We start from the raw sequence: 18336 nt of genomic DNA, 5'->3' as shown, positions 1-18336 counted from the left end.
TAAAATCCACTTTCCAGTTTAAAACTTTAAACGTAATACATTTCAAAGTGCTCCCGTTCCCTGAATCCAGAACTGACGTGGGGTAAAGAACTTAGCAGAGGGAGGGTGTGTGGTCTTTCCTTCACTCTCCTGCTCTTTGCTTTTCCTTCCCAGCTCATCCTGCCGAGGACATCTGCAGTCATTCCTGGTGCACTTCTGGAGTATCTCCTTGGAAGTTTGGAAGAAGTTAGGCCTACAGTAAGTGATGTGAAGATTCTAGAAATTCTTTGACAGGGATAGAGGTCAAGAGGCTTAGAGAGGTAGGCGTGTTATAACTGACTTACTATGCGACACCAAAGAACTACCGTGTGATGACGTTTCCCAGGAAGACGCAGAGGACCTTTTATTCATTCTTTCATAAGGAATGCATCCATGAGGAGGCAACAGCTTCTGAAGATATTCAGTGTTGTCTGTCCCATGGAGGCCAGTTATTTATTCATTTAATATATTTATTTATTGGTACTAGGGATCGAACCCAGGAACTTTTTACCGCTAAGCTACATCCCCAGTCTTTTTTTTTTTTTTAATTTGAGATAGGTTCTCACTAAATTGCTTAGTGCCTCACTAAGTTGTTGAAACTGGCTTTCAACTTGTGCTTCTCTTGCCTCAGCCTCCTGAGACCCTGGACAGACTGTCACCACACTTGGCCCATAAACTAGTATTGACATGAGATAGCCCTGAGCAGCTGGGCTCACTGGTGTCAATAGAGAGATATTTGGAATTAGACACAGGGGGCAGCATAAAGTGTCAGAAAGAAGGTTGGTTCTGTGGAATGAACTGTCTTAATTGCCACAATAAACCTGAAGGAAGACAGGTGGATGTAAGTATCCTAAGGGACAACAAAACAAGGCCAGAGTGACAACTGTTGGACTTTGACTTCATTAATCTGTGACAAAGGTGAATAAAAAAGTGATATCTTCAAAGCAAGATATATGGGTATGCAATAAAGTATTGCTTAATTTATATTTCTAAACAAGATAGAGTGAGTCAGCACCACAAATTAAAATCATGGCCACTTGTCCAGTTTTGATACCTGAGTCAGTTTTCAGATTTAGAATGAACTGATTGAATGGCCATGTCCCCCTTGAGGAAGTTCCCTGCAGCATCATTGTAAGTAGTTACCATAACTATTCATGATCCTTCCTCAAAGGGCCAATTGCCATTTATCCAGAGTAAGTTTACACTGGGAAAAGTGAATACACAGACATTTTTAAGGATATGAATAAGTTATCATGGATACCAAGTGACCCAAAACAGCATCAGTCTCCTAATTTGAGTGGGGATGTTTAGAAATCAAGTGATAAATTGAGTCTTAGCCCAAATCATATGCCTTTGGATTCGTTACAACTGAAAGAATCTTTCCCTGGATTCCAGTGGAAAAAGTTAAGTAGAATCCCCTAAAATGCCTCTCTGATCTCCTTTCCTGGGCAAAGGTAATAAATTTAAGCCATAAAGCATCCTGTTTTGTGTCACCTTCAGAAATTAACAGAATACAAGAATGAAACAGGTCTAGTGGCATACCCTTGTAATCCCAGTGACTCAGGAGACTGAGGCAGGAGTATCTCAAGTTCAAGGCCAGCCTCAGCAACTTAGCAAGGCCCTGCCTCAAAACAAAAATTAAAAGAGCTGGGGATTTAACTCAGTGGTAAAGCCCTTCTGGGTTCAATCTCTGGTACTAGAAGAAGGAGAAGGATAAGAAGCAAATACAATTGACTCAATAAGTGAGGTTAAATCTATACTTCTTTAGGACAATGCAGGAGTTCTATTCTCTATGAAAACTCACTCAATTTTCCAGGGGTCCCTGCTTAAACTAGGTAGATGATGAACAATGACAATAGTCCTTGACCACCTGTACATTCTGGCCATTGACTATTTTGATGACACTACTGACCTGGTAGCAGAAAGAGGCTAGAGTTCTGAATGCCAAAGAAAAATGTTTGTACCTCAGATGATGGACACCGACACCCAGATGATGGAGAGAAACCTTTCAAAGACTCCGAGACCTGACACATCTATGGAATTTTAAGAAATACAAAATCCTAGCCCAGGAGTTGGCAAACTACAGCTCCCTGTCTGTTTCTTTGTTTGATCTGCAAGAATAGTTTCTGCATTTCTACATGTTTGAAAAAAATCAAAGGAATACTATTTTGTGACATGAAAATTATTTTAAACCTTACACAATAGGTTAAATATTGCAAATGAAGTCTTGTAACACAGCCCTATTCATTTGTTTACATATGGCTGCATTTGAGTTCCAACAGCAGAGTTGAAGATTGCAACAGAGACCATATGTGGAACTCACATCACAAAATACTGCTGCTCAGTGAGTCGTAACAGCATTTCATATGCCAAGCATATTTGTTTTATTTTCATTTTATTTTATACTAACAGTACATATCCTTCAAGTCAAAACAAGAAAAATAGACTTCATCCAGGTACTGTGGCACACACCTATAATTCCAGCAACTAGGGAGGATAAAGCAAGAAGATCACAAGTTCAAGGCCAGCATGGGCAACTTAGCAAAACCTTGTCTCAAAAATAAAAAGGCTAGAGGTATAGCTCAGTGGTAGAGCACCCCTGAGTTCCTTCCCCAGTACTGAAGAGGAGGAAGTAGGAGGGGAAGAGAAGGAAAAGAAAAAGAGGAGGAAGAGAAGAAGGAAAAGAACAGTAAACAACTTCAGATGTTGCCGTTTTAACTCACTGTAGCATGTGGCTTGTTATTACATTTGATGGGAAAGCATGCATTTATTATATATTGACATTATAACCATACTAAAACTGTATAATATGTCAACATCACCAGGCTAAGCACTCATTACAGTGTTTCCAACTCACAAGGAAGAACAGGCAGAAAAATTTAAAATGGAAGTTTAAAATGGCATATCTCATTATAGGAGGATTTCTTTACAAGAATTACAAATGTAAATTGGGCATGTAGGTGCACACCTATAATCCCAGCGACTCAAAAGTCTGAGGCAGGAGGATCACAAGTTTGAGGCCAACCTCAGCAACTTAGAGAGACCTCTGTCAAAATAAAAAAGGCTGGGGATGTAGCTCAGTAGTACAGCACATCTGGGTTCAATCCCCAACAGTCACCTTCTAGATAGGTTGGTCGACAAAGATATTTTAAGAATCAAAAGGCACCAGGAGCAGTGGCCCACTCCTATAATCCCAGCAGTTTGAGAGGCTGAGGCAGTAGTATCGCAAGTTCAATGCCAGCCTCAGCAACTTGGCAAGGCACTCAGAAAGTTAGGGAGAATCTGTCTCAAGGAAAAAAAGGGATAGGGATGTGGCTCAGTGGTTAAGTGCCCCTGAGTTCAATATCTGGTACCAAAAGAGAAAAAAAAAAGGTGAAAATAGTTGCTTGGCTCAAGAAAAATCAAGTATTTGAAACTATTTCCCATTTAAAAAGTTAGTTAACCCACGGATGTAGTATCAACTTCATCCCTTAAAATCACCATTAGTGAATTTTCAACATTCAAGTCAATTCAACCAATATTTTATAGACAATGTACTGGTAAATGTGAAAAAATTTAAAAATAGTGTTGAAATGTGGCCCTAAAAAAGGGCACTCACCTCTGAGTGGAGAATGTGATGGCCCTTATAACTAGCTGGCCCTGAATTCTTTGACCTTTGACTTTAATGTCCTTCTTCAGTCTTTTTCATGTACACACAGACAGGGCCACTCCTGTGGTATTATTCTCACCCACTACTCCTCCATCACTAACATCTATAATTTTCGAGGGGAAGATGCGTAGTGTCTCACTGGAGGGTTCTTCTGCCCAGAGGAATCTGAGCCACTCCAAATACCCACTCTAAATCTTAATTTACAAATAATTAATCTGCCCTAAATCTTAATATCTCAAATAATTAACAAATAATAAAACACAAACACTCAGAAATATGTTTACAAAAGTGAAGCCCCTCATAGATCTAGTCCACTTGGGTTCTTAAACTAGACAAAGACAAAATGGCTCTGTGGCTTATTTAAGGGGGTACATTAAAGGCAGGGGTAAGGTTTCAAGAGTGAAGTCTTGCTTTGTGATGTCTTGCATTGACATCTTGGCAGGTCACACCCATCTCCAGTGCTGTGTGGGATCTCAGGCAGAGCTTGAGGGGGTGCTACACGGAGTTCGCAATGCCAGATCTGTGATAGTCAAGCCAAAGTGACTCCATTTTGTTTAGTAACTCCATTTTGTAAAACAACCATGCCAAGTGGAAGGGTCATGACCAGGGCAAGATATTCTTTTCCTTTTGCTATAGAAACCTTTAAGAACACAGAACTACCTAATGGGGATTGTTTCTGTAACTAGGGTAACAGGGCTCTGTTTCTGTAACTGGGGTGACTGGACTAACTGTGATTGGCTAAGCGTCCCTCTGCCTGACTGCACTCTCCCGCTTCTCTAACTTGGCTTGCTTGCATTGGCTGGACCCCCAAACGTCCCTGTTGCAGTGAAGCACCCTTGCAATTGTTCAGGGCTGATCAGGGGAACAACTTTATGTTCTGGTCAGCCACCACTGGTGTGCTTCAATAAATGCTTGATTTGATTATACGTGAGTGGTCTGGAAGTCAATTTATGAAACCCCAGGATGAAGCCTTAACTATAACATCTGGGGGTTCATCCAGGATCCATTTCTTTCCTACCCTCACATCAAATTTGCCTCCGATGACGGGCCTTTGGACCTAGGCCCCGGAGTAGAGGGGAGCTCCTGAGAGACGTTCCTCAGCCTCGCTCCACGAGTGATTCCAATCCGTCCTAGGACGCTGAGAAGCCCTCTGCTGGCCTGTCAGATCTGATGAGTCAACTCCTCTGGGGACAAGGTCACATTGGACGCAGTTGTGTACACCGAGTACAGGACATGAAATTGTCTCCCTGGAGGCCTCCCTGTGGGGCCTCATCTATGGTCTCTGCCCCACTAGAGGTTTCCCTGTGTGACCTCACTGATTGTTTGTCCTGTCTGACTTGTTGTTTGCTGTTTGTCATTTCTCCAGTGTCTGTCTATCTTGCCAGCTGTGTCCTGTGTCTATCTTGTTTGTCTAGCAGTGTGTTGTGCGGGGCCTTTCTTGTTTTCATAACCACTCTTCTTTCATCAGGACTCCTTCGCTCCACCGACATTGTGGGACAAGGAAGTTCTACAGAGAACTGGCCTCCCTAGGTCACATCTGACTCTGGTTTCTGTCTTTGTCAGTGTCTTTGTCTGTTGGTTTGTTTTTGTTTGTCCCCTTTGTGTTCTGTGTTAATTTCTACCTCAGTTTGTTTCTAATGTTAATGGTTACAAAGCTTTTAACTGTGCTCACTAAAGCTTTCATTAAAATGTAAAGTGCTGTCAACAGACTAAAAGAATTGTCAAAAGTAAAAGCTAAAGGTAAAAAAGGCATTCCAGAGATTTTCTTCATTTAGGAACTGGGCCAGATGGTCAACAGGGTACATCATGTCAGTTCCTATAGAGGACAGATTAAAACTGAAGTGTTTTATAAAATTATTATTCCTGAATTGTAAAACAAAGCATAATTTTGTCTAGGAAATTTGGCTTTTGTTTCTCAGTATTTGCAAGCATGTATTAACTCCCAACTATTAAAAATGGTCTATTTTTCAATGTCAGGCTAAAATTTGGTGGCCACTATCCAAGAAACCAGAAAAACCAGTTTGAAATGGGACCCCAACCTGGGGGACTCTCCCAAGGAGACCAATGGAGCTGTGTCTTTGGGAAGTTCTTTCAGGGAAAAATAAGGCCCCTTCATTTGTCTATGTTCCCTTAACACTTTCCAGCTTTGATGAACAGGACGACCTCAGGAAAAAGGTCAGAAAGGCTTTTAAAATTCCATATTTGTTAAATTCATGATTTTGATCTGACATTTTTAGGTTAATATGTTTTTCTGATTACACTCTGCTTTATTCTAAGGCCAATTTAACAAGGGTTAACTCTCAATCTGTTTTTTAAAAAATAAACTACAAGGCTTTTGTTTGTCTGTTTGCTTTGTGTGGATACAGCAGTGTACTGTCCATCAATATGTATTGCCATGTCTATATATATTTGGTACCAAAAATTGACATATGAGCTCATAAAAAAATGGATTCAAATACTTTTGTTTAATGTGATTTAAAAGGTTCAATTTAAATTAGGAAAATAAATAAAAGTAAAAATGTCTTTAAAGTTACTAATGCACAATTTTGTTTCTAGGTGGTTAAATAGTTCTTAAAATGTTAATGTCCATAAAGTGTCTGATATCCATTGTCTCTAAATTACTAATGCTATTCAATGCACTTGTCTGATACCTTGTTTTTAAAAATGATATGTAAATTACATCTGAACATTTGTGAAATTAATCATGGATGTGTTTGTTAGAGATATCTGATTGGTTTATAAAGTTAAAATGCTGTTTAAAATTATATCAAATACTCTTAATTCCTTAAATTTCATAAGGTAAAATGCTTAAATATTGTTGGCGTTTTCATTTTTCATATATTGGTAAATTAAAAAATTTAAAATTACTTTATGTTATCACGAGAACAAGGTTACTATAAATTAAAAGTCCCAACAGGTATAATTCTACATAAGGAGTCAAGAGGTTTCAGCTGCATTTCAATTAAAGTACTGTAAATAACAAAATATTTTATCTTATTAAAATTGATTAATTTATCTAAATTCAGAAATTTATAAGAGTTTGTTTTAAAGTACAAACAGAAGGAAGGTTCAATGGATTAAAAATTATTAAAAGGTTCTAAATATAAAAATATATTTAGTAAAAAATGTTTCCAGGTTAAAAAGTCTTTATGTGGTAAATTATAATACATCTAAATAAATAATCAAAGGGTCTAATTAAGTAATATAAAGGTCTATAAATAAAAGATAAATATTAAAAGGTTTATATGTAACTAAGTTGGTTATGTATATAACCTAAATAGTTAAAACTATTCAAGGTTGTTCCCTAAGGACAAATATTAATGTACTGATATATTTATATATTAAAATGACAAAAACTTCTAAAAATATTAATTACACTGTATCTGTAAAGTTTTATTCTCTAGAGCAACTAATCTTGGAGAAATTAAGGTTTGTACATCTATGGTTAAACAGCATTATTTTAAAGTATTGTCCTACATTACAGAGTCTAGATTTTTCTTTAAAAGCTAACCTTGGTTAATATAAAAACATCAATAAAAGTGTGGTACATTACTCTTCTTTACAGATTAAATGTATTCATATCTTTCAGGTATTCAAGTCTTTAAGATAAAAGATCTAAAATAACATTTTATCAAGCTGGTGTTCTCTAAACTAAAGTTGTCTGTAATTGTAATTTTAAACTTATAAGGATAATAGATGTATTGGGGATTTATTTATATTATTTGATGTTTTGTAACCAAACCGCATGTTACCTTTTACATTGGGATATAAAAATTTAAAGGTATTTTAAAAAGTAATGAGAGCCTGATCTATTTAAAGGTTAATATTGTAAAACATTTTTTTGCCACTTTTCCACACAAAAGGAAAGTTAAGAGCTCTCAGCCTTTTCTTGATTCATGTTTCAGATATATATCATATTGTGTTAGCTAACATTCATACAGACTCAAAAAACAATACATGTAAACTTTATAAAATGATATCTAAAAAGAGAGATAAAGATCAGCTTCAGAACTGAACACTTTACCTAAGATTTGTAAAAAGCCCTGCCTTACTTGAGATAAGGCTCTGCCTCCTACCTTACGGCATGTCAGAATGACTTCAAAGTAGGCCAGACTTCAGTTGATTTAAAGTTATATTCAAAAGATTGATTTTATTATAAAGATTACTGTTTCTCAAATAGGAAATATAGTGTATAACTCAGCCAAGTTTCAAAATTATATACAAGCTAAATATGTTTTGACTATTGTTAATTTCACATGTATTTTCATTACAACTGAAAGGAAAGTGACCATGACACTTGGAGTGACCAAGAGATCTTTATTGTGGCAGTGTCTGATTAACAGGAAAGGAGGAGAAGAGAAAAAGAAAGAGAAAAAAGAGAGGGGGGGTCAGCAGAAGAGAGTTTTTATAGCCAAAATCAAATTGGGGTCTCTGGGTCTGCAAGCTGCCTTGTTGATGTACAGTGATTGGATCATAGAGTAGTTGCTAAGGATGTCATCTTTTGCTTTCAGGCTGATCCGACAGGGGTCAGATGCGGGATTCCATTGCACCAGACAGATGAAAGTCAAGTGTTCAACCTTGAGTAGGGTTGAGTGTTCAGCCTTGAGTGGGATTGAGTGTTCAACCTTGAGTGGGGTTGAGTGTTCAGACTTGAGGCAAACAAGCAATAAGGAACCAGACAGGTGAGGGTCAAGTGTCCAGGCTACCCTGAAGCTAACATTTGTTCAGCCTGCTCTGCAACTAACAATAACTGATGCCTGTTAATGTTTTACAGAGGTAATACTTCATAAACACAACCTAAACTAATTTGAGATATTAAGCCATCATTATGTAGACAGATAATAATTAAAAGGGATCAAATTAACTGTAAAGGGGTTAAAGTTATGGCTCAGCAATAGAGTACTTGCCTTGCATATGTGAGACACTAGGTTCAATCCTCAGCATTTCATAAATTAATAAATAAAGATATTGTTATATAAAAATATTAACTGTAAAGTTATAAACATTAAAGTTAAAGTCCAGCATTCTTAGTTTAAGACTGGTAAAACTGACTTGCTGGATGTTTAAGGTCAAGGCTTAACCATTTAGGTTAAAATGAAGGGGCCAAGAAAACCAATATTTGGCTCTTACCCTCTTAGTCAGCCAGAACCCAGGAAAAGGGGAAGAGCTTTGCAACTCTGGGCCACATAACCTCCCAATAAGGGAGATTAATGAGACCATGGAGAACAGAAATGGTGTGCATGCTGCAAAAGAGGAGGGTCATTGAAAAGGGGATACATGCCTGATGCTTCCAAGGGAAGCCACATGGTCAGCAAGACCTTGACCCATCCTAATGCAGATGACACTAACAGAGCTAAAATGCTGCTCACAAGTTTCCCAAGAATGTCCTCCAAGGAAACTCAGCTGACTCTTACAATAGATAGAAACAAGGTCAGTTTGACCAGCTTGGTCTTAAACCAAAGCACAGCCATTCCTGGGCATTTATCTTAAAATGTACACTTGTGTTAGCAGCCCCCAAAATAAGTAAGACTGGAGGCAAAAGAAGAGAGAGTCTTAGGCAAAAATGCCTGATAACTATCAATAAAAACTGCCAGAAGTTTTTAGTCAGCTTAATGCCTACAGATATTTCTAACCTCCTACACAGATAGATGTAATCAGTGTTTATTAATATAACTATCTAGCTCTAAGTAACAAAGGGATCTTTACATTAACTAAACTATTTTTTTGTGTCTACATTCCTGATAACTCTGACAATGTTAAAGATTTATGTTCCCTAAAAAAGAGCCTTATTAGGCTTTGTTAGGCCTTGTTATGGAGACAATTTCTCAGGTCTTCCACCTCCTGGTAAACAATTATTAATTTCTATCATTTTCATGATATTCATGGACAGGTTTTCAGATACTACAACTGCTATTTTTTATTAATCTTATTTCAGTACTCATGTCTTTTTGTTTCTCTCATAGAAGTGCCCAACCCCAGGTGAATTTACAACCTGTTCTTCCTGAACCAGATTTTTACCATGGATTCCTTAACCCACTCAGTTTCTAAAAAGGGACTCAAAACTGCTTGTCCACTGCACATAGCCCCCTCTCAGTTTGAAGCAGCAAGAACAGTCATCGTCCTTTTTTCTTACAGCAGTAGGAGGTCCCTAACATTAGAGGGGAAATTATGGTCAGTATAGATGTTTGCCAATATGTCTAGCTCAGGAAGATATACCTGAGGAACTACTCCCAAGATCACTCTGGGTGATCTCCAGCTTTCACAATCCAAATTATAAATGGGACAACTCTCTGTTCACCAAAAATTTTGCTTCTCAGGTCACACTTCAACTATGTATCACAATTCATCTATTTCTTCAAACCTACTATTTTGATGGAGTGAAAGGAAAAGAACATCTGGACTTATTAGAAGGCCAGGGCCCACTGATTTACTGACACAAATGGGCTACCCCCATTTTAGTTCCCCTCCTGGTTGGTTTGGGAATAGTTGGATTTACTGCTTTAGGAACTGCAGCTCTTATTACAAGCTCTAAAAGTTTTAAGTCCCTCAGCTGCCTAATAGATATAGACTTAAAAAAAACTAAAAAGGTCAATCTCCAAACTAGAGGTATCACTAGACTCTCTGGCAGAATGACCTGATGGGATCTAGATCTTCTCTTTCTAAAACAAGGAGGATTTTGGCCCTAGGAGAAACTTGTTTCTATGCAACCCATTCTGGGATAATAAAAGACAGTTTGGCACTAGTGTAAAAGGGTTAAAGGAAAGAGAGAAACACAAGAAGCTTAAGGTAATCAGTTCCAAAACCTATTCTCATGATCCCCTTGGTTGAATACCATGATCTCAGCCATGGGCCCCTAGTCCTTCTCCTGATTGGGATTACTGTAGGAACCTGCCTCTTAAAAACCCTCCTAAACCATATATACATAAATGTAGGGAAGGTCAAACTTATGGTCTTGTGAATCCAGTATGGTCCCTTAGAAGAATTGCCGCAGTCTGGCTGGGCACAAAATCACGAGCCACTCACAGCCTTGTAGATTCAAACAGCAATTCTTTATTCCCGAACTGTCACTGGCCCTCTACACGCACGTTCTGGGAAAATCCACCGGCACTCTAGACGTACGTTCTGGGAAAATCCCACCTCCACCAGGCTCTGCATCCCAAATACTCTCTGAATCCCGTGAGAACTCAACAGGATCTCAAGGAGCAGGCGCCTGAGGCAGCAGGATACTCCCTATTCCCAGCAGGATCCACACCCTAAACCTGGAACCGCCCTAAACCCGGATCCACCCTGGTCCTTGAGCAGGGTCACCTTTCTCAAACATTCATGCAATGTCACTGCAAATGACCTGGGTCCAAGGCAAGCCCATTTCCACAATGGAGAGTCCTCCCTCTAAGCAACATGGGGTAGGCTGATAAGGAAATTGCCACGCGTCATTCCTACTTGGCTATGGCTCTCAGCAAAGAATGGGAAGAAACCGAGGCCTAATGATGTGGGGAATGTGATAATCAAGCCAAAGTGACTCCATTTTGTTTAGTAACTCCACTTTGTAAAACAATCATGCCAAGTGGAAGGGTCATGATCAGGGCAAGATGTTCTTTTCCTTTTGCTATAGAAACCATTAAGAACATGGGACTACCTAATGGGACATTGTTTCTGTAACTAGGGTAACGGGGCTCTGTTTCTGGGGTGGCTTGGCTAATTGTGATTGGCTAAGCATTCCGCTGCCTGACTCTGCACTCTCCTGCATTGGCTGGACCCCCAAATGTCCCTTTTGCGGTTTTCAGGCTTATAAGGAGTGCCCTTGCAATTGTTCAGGGATGATCAGGGTAACAGCTTTATGTTCTGGCCGGTTGCCACCAGTATGCTTCAATAAAGGCTTGATTCGATTATATGTGAGTGGTCTGGAAGTCAATTTATGACCCCTGGACAAAGCTTTAACTATAACAGATCTATCTCCTCAGGAGGCTACTATGTGAAACAGTCCACACACAGCCCATGGACAGCTAGTGACATCTAACTCTGAAAGTCTTTTAGGCTATAAACTCTTACTATTCTGTATTTCTTGTGCCTCATTGTTTTTTTCTTTACCATCATTGTGATCTCCCCAGACCTTTTGAATGCTTGATATCTAAATCTTTTGCTTTTGTCCTTCCTAGCATACACGCAATGGACTAGCAAGGTGACCAAGGACCACTAGGTGGCAACAGAGTCCTAACTAAGCTGTCAGACACACTGGGTCAGGTAAAATAACATTTGTAATGGAAGCCTCATGTTTGAAGGGGCAAGATAAACAAGTGGAATTAAACTGAGAATTAAAAAGTACCAGGTTTAGTACTGAGTGCCTGTAGTTCCAGCACTCAGGAGGCAAAAGTGGAAGACCAGCCCAGACATCATAGGAAAACTCTATCTTAAAATGAAAACAAAAAGGTTTCAGCAGGGCATGGTGGCACAGGCCTATAATCCCAGTGGCTCAGGAGGCTGAAGCAGGAGGATCATGAGTTGAGAGTCAGCCTCAGCAACTTAGAGAGGCCCTAAGCAACTCAGCAAGACTCTGTCTCTAAATAAAATACAAAAAAGGGCTGGAAATGTGGCTCAGTGGTTAAGTGCACCTGGGTTCAATCCCGGAACCAAAAATATAGAACAAAGGATTCAGAATACTGGCAGATCAGTCCACCAAGGACAAGCTGAGCTTGACCCCCATGCAAGTGTAAACCAGAGAAGTGGCTGTACCTCAGCTGTGGGGGAGATGACGTGTGCTCAACTTCATTTTCTATTACCATTTTAGACCTATTCATGAGGTTAGTCTTCCCCAAGATCCTGTCTCAAAATAAAATAAAAAGGACTGGTGATATAGCCCAGTGGTAAAGTTCCCCCAGGTTCAATTCCCAGTACCAAAAATTTTAAAAATAATAAAATATAAAGGGATGGACATGTAGTTCAGTGATAGAGCATCTCTGGATTCAATTCCCAGTACTGGGGGCAGCGGGATACAGCAGGAGGAGAAGGTGTAGTTTCTTAATGGCAGCAAGCCTCCAGGAATGCTTTGTTCTTAACTCTTTACTAATACCACTGCTTAAAGTCAGTCTTCTTGTCTCTATTTTTAGGCAGCCAGGTGCCCCAGCAGAAAATTACAAAAGTCCTCACATTGACTGAGCTCTAAAATTCATAATATCTTACTTCAGTGGTGACCACAAGGCTATTCAGCTTTCCTTTTTTTTCATCTTTAGTTAACTCCTTGGGGTATTTCCCATAGAAAGCAGTTCTGAACTTTTCCAACATTTCAGCTCCCCCAATCACAGCAGATGGCCTTACATCCTCCCCTACCTGGAGTGCTGGGACCATCCATCCAGTAGACAGAGCACACTTCTCCACTGTAGATAGAGCACAGAAACTACTCAGTCCTACATGGTACACTCTCAAAAGTTGCATAGGAAAGACATCAGAAATTCATTCCAGCTGGAGAGCAAAGAGCTGCAGGCAGCATGGATCTCATCATGGCTCAGGGTTTTTCAGCTATCAAAATGGGCAGAATTCTCCATTGTCATATTGGTGGTACCTGTCTGTTTTCTTGCACATGCTGTGACACAATACTAACTGCTCAGAACTCACCTTGACTCAGTTCACAGACCTTTTGAATGCTTGATATCCAAATCTTTTGCTTTGTCCTTCCTAGCATACACGCAATTAACCAGCAAGGTGACCAAGGACCACTAGGTGGCAACAGAGTCCTAACTAAGCTTACTTACTCAACTTACTCCTCTGAAAGATAAATTACACAGGTGCTACTGCTATTAAGTGTTTCTTTTTAATAAGGTTAACCTGAAGGACAGTGAAGTTCAAGATTTGTCATGCTCACTGGCCACCACATGGTTCAGGATGTGAGCTGCCAAAACTGCAATAGCAAACTGAGATGGATCTGTGAGTTTGCTACTAAAGACAACCAGCATTATAAGGAAGGCCATGTGATCCTGGGTGGTGCTCTAGTTCAAGAGAGTGAGAGCTTTGAGGAGCATGTGCCATCTGATAACTCTTGAGGAAAGAGATAAATCCATCTTTTCCCAGGTCTCTTTCACTGAAAACAAAAGTCTACTTACATACACTGTCACCTTAGCATCAGAACCAGATTCATGTCCTGAAGAACAAGAGGTTGTGAGGATCTATGATAGAATCTTTCCTTTTTAATTTTTCCATCCAATAGCAGTGTGTAGAGAGAATATCAGGTCATTGCTGTTATTCCCCCCTCCTTTTTTTTTTTATATCTTGAAGCAGAAGAGTCTTCAGCTCTATGGTGGGCTATGTGAGAAAAAAAGTCTTGGCCATTAAAGTGAAGACTATGTTTTTTTTTTTTTTGTAAATTTTGAATGAAGAATAGGTCAAGAGCAGAATTTTAAAAGTATTCGAGCTTCATTTTAAAACTTAAAAAAAAAAAACAGTTATTTTGTTGCCAAAAGCTCAGTCCTTGTCCCCAATGCCATCCAATAACAAAGTCATGGTTTTGAGAAAAAGGGAAAAGAAGGTTTATTGCTTTGCAACCAAAGAAGAAACACAGGAGACTCCTGTCCAAGAGGCTGTGATTCTGCCCTTCAGCAGGAACAGGGGGCTTTTAAAGAGGCGATTCAAAGGCTATATTCCACGTGTTCCATGTTGCAGTTGTAATTCACTTGTTAATTTGGGAGATAATAATTTCTGAGATCTTCTAGTACCATCCCTGAAGTCTGGATTACTTTATTCCTATGGTGAATGTGTGCTAGGATGGGGTAATCCTGTTTCCCCTGAGATTTGGGAGAGGGAGAGTAGGAAGGAGCAAGGAGAGAGAAGAGAAAAAAAAAAAGTCCATTTTAAAAGTAAGTCACAGCGGTAGAGCAGCAAGAGCTGTATTCAAAGCATAGAGTGGACCACTGTTACAGTTTCACTTGATTTGCTAAGTTCAGAGAAGAGATCCAAATCTGCCCAGCACTAAAGGCTCAGTGTTAGCCTGGCTTGTGCTGGCTAGTGTGCCATATTCTGGTTGGAGATGAACCGTAGAACCAGAGCCCATTCTTTTTTTTCAGTCTTGACCCAAAGATGCCACCATTCCTAGTTACTTATCACCACATAACTGGTGTTAATTGGAAACTTTCTGAAATGGGGCAAAATTTCTTGGTTGCCTTTTTTCCATGTAACTTAAGCATAGAAATATAAGTAAGTAATAGTTGTGTGTGGGGGGGAATTCCACCCTCTTCAATGGAAAGTAATCAAATGGATATTTGATATCTCCGAATCAACTTACTCTTCTGAAAGATAAATTACATAGGTTAATAATTAGAGTGATTACTAACTCATGGGAATAGGTAGAGTCGTAGCCTTTACAAATCTCATCTAGAAAGACAGTGCTTTCCAACTATTCACTAAGTAATTAACAAATTAACATAAAATATACTTTATCCCATCTATTCCTTTCAGTTTCAACTATCCAATGATATTCATTTTATCCCAGTGATTCATTATTCATTTATTCAGTCAATTATTTAATAAATACTTAACTTCCTTTAGAATCAGGACTGTGGCTACCACACATACTACCAAATACAGAAATGTGATAGTGGAGGACTCTTATGCCAGGTAACAAATATTGAAGAAAAAGAATCATTCATCCAGAATTTGTCAGAATCTTGCTCCAGGACTACTGGAAGAGAATTCACCAGCCAGCAGGCATATGCCTGTGTGCTCAGTTGGTATGATCAGTTCAGATACTAAGTGATTCAGATTAATTACTCTTACTATTATTATTATTATACTTACTGTTCTGATTTTCCAATGGTTTTCAAGAGCTGGAGATGTAGCTTAGTAACAAAGTGCTTGTCTAGCATGTGCCAAGCCCTGGGTTCTATTCCCAGTACCACAAAAACAAAATAAAATAACAACAAATAATTTTCAAAAGCTTTGTTATCTATTGAACAGATAATGAATGACCAGAAAATACATATATATTCTAGTATGCTTGATGGGTTTATCTCTCTGATGATGTAAATTAGTATTCTAACATTTATCAGTTTTTCATAAACTAGATTATAATGGATTATCTCCAAGATCATTCCTGAGTGGCTTAACAAAAATGAATTTTTAAAAATGAACTTTAAACCAGGCACAGTGGCATACACCTGTAATCATAGCAACTTGGGAAGCTAAGGCAGGAGGATCACAAGTTCAAAGGCAGTTCCAACAACTTAGCAAGGCCCTAAGCAACTTAGCAAGACTTTGTCTCAAATAAAAAATAAAAAGTTCTGGGGATGTGGCTCAGTGGTTAAGCCTCTCTGGATTCAATCCCTGTTACAAAAGGAAGGAAGGAAGGAAGGAAGGAAGGAAGGAAGGAAGGAAGGAAGGAAGGAAGGAAGGAAGGAAGGAAGGGAGGGAGGGAAAGAGAAAGAAAAATAATTTTTTAAAAATGTATAATACTTTACAATGACCTGTGGTCTCAAAACAACCCCACCAATGTGCTGGTATGTTGTAAGATTCAAATTGAGCCTTCTGTCTCTAAAGCCAAGCAGTATTAACTTAAAGATACATCCTCTTTAAATTGTATAGATTGAATTTAATTTACTGAATTGATTTATCAATTTAATATTAATAAGTTAGTTAAGTTTATTAATAAATTAAAACAATAAACCTGAATTTAATCAGTTGAATTAAATTGTATCCATAAACTGAAGATATTTATCCAAATACAATTAAGTACATCGTGTACAATCAGAGAAATGAAAAGTTGTGCTCCATTGTGTAGAATGAATCAAAATGCATTCTGCTATCATGTATACCTAGTTAGAACTAACTACCTAAATAAATAAATAATACAATTGAGAATAAAATGACATAGAACAGGTAATATTAACGATATGGTGGGCTTTTAGGAGGAATAGGATAAAACCTGTATTGTGCTGCCTCCGCACACAGAATTGGGATTTACAGGTGGAGAATGCAGCAGGGCATATAAATGCAAGATTTTCCAGAGTTGGAAACTGAATTTATGCTCACTAAAGGTGTCTGAACATTAGCCAGACTGTGACATTTAAGGTATAGAGAAACTCAGTACTCCTAAGCCCCACCACCATTGACAGTCTGTGACTCCAGTCTGTCCAGTACTGGAGTCTGAAGCTCCTAAATTAGCCATATCCTTTCTAGTGCAGCCTAAAGCCCTCAATCTATGTTAGCCTCTGAGTTCTATATTACTACCATTACCTTGGCTGCCAGCCCCAGTTCACCTTGTACACAGAAGCAAAGCAGGCCTTCAATGAGACCAAATAAACCCATCGCTTGTCAGGGCTATCAGGGCTGGTAGAGCTTACAGCTGTGAATGTGAAGCTTTTTTTGCTTTTTGTTTTTGGCAGTACCAGGGATTGAACTCAGAGCCCTGCATGTACTGGGCAAGCACTGTATCATTGAGCTAACTCCCACAGCCCACACAAGCCACCTTCCCTCTAAGATTCTCCAAGGCTTTCCTTGATATGAAAGAGAGTGATAAAAATGTGTCTTGTACATTCAGGAAGTGAAAGTCCAAAGACAGAATGCAAAGTCATGGTGTAGGAACTCAGCAGACAAGTGCACACTTGATTAAGATTTTATCTGGAAGCGGCAGTGCAAAGTGCAGAGAACTAACTATGCAAAAGTCAATAGAGTTTAGTCCAAAAGTGGAACCGAGCTGGGCCTGGTGGTGCTCGCCTATAATCCCAGCAACTGGGAAGGCTGAGGCAGGAAGACAGCGAGTTCAAGACCAGTCAGCAATTTAGCAAGACCCAAACTCAAAATAAAAATATTTTTTAAATGTTGGGGGCAAGTTGTAGCTTAATAGTAGAGCACTTCTAGGTTCAATCCCCAGTACAGAAAGAAAAAAAAGTGGAACCTCACAAATGTCTCAAATAATATATAGAGATTAAAGTTTATAATGTTAACCTACACAATAAAAAATAAACAAATAATTGCTGTACAAAGGAAGGTCATTGTCTTTCTTTCTTTCTTTTTTATTTGTACTGGGGATTGATGCAGGGGTGCTTTAACACTGAGCCATATCCCCAGGACTTTTTCATTTTTTTTATTTTAAGATAGGATCTCCCTAAATTGCCCAGAGTGGCCTTGAACTTGTGATCCTCCTGCCTCAGCTTCCTGAATCCCTGAGATTACAGGTGTGTGCCACAGGCACCAAGTTTCCCTCTGTTTACTTTTGAAAACATTAGCTGTCGTCGTCTTCTCCTTCTCCTTCTCCTCCTTCTCCTTCTCCTTTTAATTTTTAGTTATTTATGTGGTGCTGAGGATTGAACCCAGTGCTCCATGCAAGCACTCTACCACTGAGCCACAACCCTAGCCCATTAACTATCTTCTTAAAGCATGAGAGAAACCAATACTCTGTTTCTCAGTCCTGATTTCTGCTTTGCCATTTTGATATATGAATTGTCTGAGAATCAATTCAAGTTCAGTTACATCTTTCAAAAAACATTTTCCCCACTTTTAGAAACTGATAGCAAAAAGGAGGAGTTTTTAAATATTTGGTGACTTTTGTTGTTGTTGTTGTTGTTGTTTGGTACTGGGAATTGAACCTGGGGCATTTAACCACTGAACTACATTGCCAGCCCTTTTTTATATTTTATTTAGAGATAGACTTTTGCTGAACTCAGAATCCTCTGGCCTCAGCTTCCCAA

At 38.9% G+C, this 18336-nt stretch overlaps 1 long non-coding RNA gene across 9 annotated transcripts in view; it reads left to right on the top strand.

Annotated features, from left to right (window-relative positions):
* Positions 1-11556, top strand: part of LOC144375462 (uncharacterized) — a 43210-nt gene extending 31654 nt beyond the window's left edge. For 3 of the 9 annotated variants that reach the window (XR_013435416.1, XR_013435413.1, XR_013435414.1), the window contains one exon: positions 154-11556. This is a non-coding gene — a long non-coding RNA (uncharacterized LOC144375462). The remainder of the gene's footprint in view (positions 1-153) is intronic. The other 6 variants (XR_013435418.1, XR_013435417.1, XR_013435415.1 and 3 more) reach the window with 6 other exon arrangements.
* The last annotated feature ends 6780 nt before the right edge of the window (positions 11557-18336 follow it).

Source organism: Ictidomys tridecemlineatus, chromosome 2 (genome assembly GCF_052094955.1).
Source record: "Ictidomys tridecemlineatus isolate mIctTri1 chromosome 2, mIctTri1.hap1, whole genome shotgun sequence".
In the NCBI taxonomy this organism is placed as follows: Eukaryota; Metazoa; Chordata; class Mammalia; order Rodentia; family Sciuridae; genus Ictidomys; species Ictidomys tridecemlineatus.
The sequence above is the reverse complement of the archived record's forward strand: the minus strand, read 5'-3'. Positions and strand labels throughout refer to the sequence as shown.